General features: G+C 38.1%; 1 non-coding gene across 1 annotated transcript; it reads left to right on the top strand.

The window, feature by feature from the left end:
* Positions 1-1189: 1189 nt before the first annotated feature.
* On the top strand, positions 1190-1348 carry LOC123459940. Its single transcript, XR_006636672.1, has one exon. It is a non-coding gene; the product is annotated as a U1 spliceosomal RNA (small nuclear RNA).
* Positions 1349-4255: the final 2907 nt, after the last annotated feature.

Genomic DNA, 4255 nt, shown 5'->3' with positions numbered 1-4255 from the left:
GGGAGTTACATAGGCTGCATTCAAATGCTGGCTGTGCTTATTATTAGACCCTAGGACTTTCTGCATATTACTCAGAATCTTACACATATCTTCAAAAAGATGTGATAGAATTAAACACTCTAAAATGTAATTGTTCTATGAACCATATATGCATAAATGACTGCTTTATGCTGAGAAAAAAGTCTGTGTTAGTAATTATGAAAACACTCATTCAGCACCTTGAAGGATATCATTTGTATATACATGCTACTTAATTCATTCTACTTTTACATAAAACTCAAAAGTAAATGTGCATGGTTGTCCCACCTAATGATCCATAGTTGCCAATAATTCAATAGAAATTTATCATAAAATGTCTTTCTTGGCACACAACTGGAACTGCAAAGAACTAACTTCTTTCAAAAATATCTGAAAATTTAGAAATATTACAATCATTCTAGAGGAATTTAAGTACTTGAAGGTATACCATTATAAAACAGCTAAACATATGATAGTATTAGTTAATACACTGTCATGGTATGAACATAAGAATATAAGTCACTTTAGTGAAAATGGTCTACTAAGATTACTTTCTATTATTCTAGATATTTTCTGACTCCTAATTTCACCCATATAACAACAATGTATTAGCTAATACATGTCCATATCCATATCTTATTTTTACTTTTTAAAAAATTTATTTATTTGATAGTGACAGAGAGAGAAAGAGACAGATAGGGAAGAAGAGAGAGAATGGGCGCATCAGGGCCTCCAGCCACTGCAATGGAACTCTGATGAGTGCGCCCCCTTGTGCATCTGGTTAACATGGGTCCTGGGGAATTGAGCCTCGAACCAGGATCCTTAGGCTTCACAGGCAAGCCCTTAACCGCTAAGTCACCTCTCCAGCTCTTATTTTTCCTTTTAAATTTATATCTGTTCATGTTCTTAGGCTGGTAATTGTATGACTATCTATCTTAACTTTGTTGTTGTTGTTGTTGTTGTTTTTGTTTTTCAGAGTAGGGTCTTTCTCTGGCCCAGGCTGACCTGGGATTCATGATGTAGTCTCAGAGTGGCTTTGAACTCATGGTGATTCTCCTACCTCTACCTCCTGAGTGCTGGCAATAAGAGGTGTGTGCCACCATGCCCACATCTTAACTCGTTATTTTTATGAACACTGATTTAAAAATTATCCAGCAAAGAATAAAATATAATAATTTCCTGGCAGGGAGATGGCATGACTATCATGGTCATTGTCCCAGGGATAGGCTTATATATTGTGTTCTATATGTACTGACCCTGTGATGTCCCCAAAGTGGGAAACTTCATTGAGTCATGTGGTGATGGGGGAAAGCACTCACACTCTCACCTATAAAAAGAAACAAAGACAATAACAGATAAACTTAGATTTACCATAGGCACTTGAGAGACTAATGGCAATAGAAAACATTGTGTCAGCAACTGAATATACAATAATAAATTATCTACACTGTCTACACAATGTTATGCGTAGGCATTCTTGAAGAAGCTGACAGATGTGCCAATATTTGTATGGAGAAAGCTATATGACAGCAAGCAGTAGTCACTTTCTAGGACCTAAAGTTTTAATGGTTTATTTCATTCAAAGCTACTATATTACTTACTTTTCTATTAACCATGGCAAAATACCTTATGCAAACAGCTTGAGGATGGATTTGTTATGGCTCAGTTGTAGAGCTTAGTTGTAGCCCATCAGGATTGAGGAAATATAGTGGAGTTCATTGAGGCAGAGGCAGGTGCCTCCACCTTGTGTATGGCACTGCTCAGAAAACCCAAAGCCAGAACCTCTGCCAAGAGCTCCCCTTAATGTTTTACTTCCTAATGCTCTGCCCCACTTCTTAAAGGTTCCACCATCTCCCAGTATTGACTCGCCACCTGGTGACCAAGTGTTGTTGCACATGGTTCTATGGCAAATATCATTACAAGGAAATAAATTAGGCTAATGACCATCTGATAGGAATAAGCTTAGATGAATATCAGTCCTGTGTGGAGACTCCAAGTCAGCCCACATCTCAGCCTCTTCCTTGACAGCAGCTTTGTGAAATATGAGCCGTTAGCATCATGTACCCAGGAGTTTCTATAGTCCATTCCCTTGAGACATTTTCAATTTACCATATAATGCCCATAAAATTCAAATTCCAGGATGTTAAAACACAGTAATGAACTCTGTAAATACATGTGTGATTTTGGTTGTTAATACCTTGTTCAATATAGATAATATAAAAGAAAAATGCCCAATCTTCCATCAACTATGTGTAAATGGAATTCTCTTGTAACATTTTTCAACTTCTAAAACTGAACTTCATCCATGAAGTAGAAGAGATTTTTTGAAGCCTTGAGTTATTTTTTACTCCATGCTTTCTCTGACACTTCAAATCCAATCCGTCAACAAAACCCGTGGGTTTTGAAATTTATCCAGAGGCAGTGAAAATGGCTCTAGAGAGCTGCAGTTCTGTGCCACAAGTCTGAACATGTGTCTGTTTCGATATGGCTTTCCTCCCAAAGTTTGCCTGATGAGTGGACACCAAACCAACTTGTGTCTTATCCCATAGGGCTCGAGTGAAATAAAGTGACATAAGGGCTCTCCACTGTGAATGAAAGTTTTCAGGCTAAGCATTGTAAGCGAGGATTAAAATAAGCCAGCAGGATGGAACTCTGATCTTGTCACTCTTCTCTGGGTGGGAAGATGAAAAGAAGTTATCATGACAAGGAGCAGCAATATCTGCTCTTCACCTAAGAGGCAGTATAGCTGTGGCTAGTGAGGGGCAATATGCAGAAGTTTTAAAACTAGAATCAAGGAAGGTACAATGAGTCCACAGGAAGGAGCCTGGAAGAAACCATCAGATATCAAGTGCTGCTTTATGAAGAGATATTTAAAAACTACTGAAAAATAAAATCCTGTCTGAGCATTCCTCATAGTTTAGATGCCTTGGACATCTTAAATACTCCATGAATATCTGTGGGAATGCTTTATTTTTTTTTAATATTAGACACACATACTCACACAATTCATGGTTGAAGAATTTAAAGTGACTGTTGACATCAAATCAATAAGCTGTCATTGTGTAAATGAATGGTTAGCCTTTATAGTTTTGATTACATTAATATTTCATAGAGTATTCAAGGAAGTCATTTCATTTTAGGTACTACTGTGTATGAGAGGTGATTGCTCCCCGCTCTCCCGTGCTCTAAGATAAACAGTGCAGAGACATCAAAGATGAAATTTAAAGCACAGCCCCTGCTGAGAAACTAAAGGAAGTAGAGTAACATGAGGTGTTTGTCTCAACACATTAGCCCTACCTGGCCAGGGAAGTTGACAGGAGCCAGTGAGTTGCAGTGGAATACCATCAACCAAAACCAATTTGAGCTTAGGTCATGATTATGTTTCCATAAATGTGCAGTGGTTTGAATTTAGATGTCAGCCTCCTAGAGCCTCATATGTCTGTGATTAAGTCCCATGCTTAATTCCCAGCTGGGGGAGCCCTTGAATGTGGAGTCTTTCTATAGGAAGGGTGTTGCTAAGGTTGGTCCTTGGGGTGTTTTAGTCCAGACCCACTTTCCACACTTAGCTCACTATCTCTTCTTATTCCTATTAGCCTGGAGATGTGATATATGGCTGATTTTTGCTAGTGTTTCTCTTGCTATGAAGAAACTTTCCCTTGAAACACGAAGCTGAAAATAAACTCTTTCATTACATAAGCTGTGTCTTGATGGTGTTTTGTTCCAGCAATGAGATGGTGACTATTATAAATAGTATATAGTGAAGATAATAATGGAATCTAATATGATTCACCAGATATTTCCAAAGCATCTTTTTAGTTTTCTTCTCTACTAATACATGAACATCAAGATGTATGAACTTTGATTTGGTAATACATCCGTGGTATACTGACAATGTACCCCAGAGACTTTCCAACTGTATTGCACTATTGGAGTTTCAAGACGTGCCACAAAAAACCATGAAAGGTCCAATTGGTAAATGAGTTAGAACCCTCATCCTGAGCTCTGACTGCCATATAATCACATCTCCACCCCCTTCCAAAAAAACACACACAGTCCTTCTTATAAAGACCAATATTTTTTTCTTAGGGGTGGGGAGCATTGTTCTACTGCTGGGGCCTTCTAAAAAGGAGTCAGTGTCATATGAGACTTTGAGTATCATGATGGAACACATACCATTAGGGCTTTTAAATTGGTCCTTGGTACTAGCTATCTGGAAACCAGCCCTTTTCCTTTGCCT

This window comes from Jaculus jaculus, chromosome 3, assembly GCF_020740685.1.
Source record: "Jaculus jaculus isolate mJacJac1 chromosome 3, mJacJac1.mat.Y.cur, whole genome shotgun sequence".
NCBI classification, from domain to species: domain Eukaryota; kingdom Metazoa; phylum Chordata; class Mammalia; order Rodentia; family Dipodidae; genus Jaculus; species Jaculus jaculus.
This window is presented reverse-complemented; position numbering and strand designations above follow the sequence as displayed.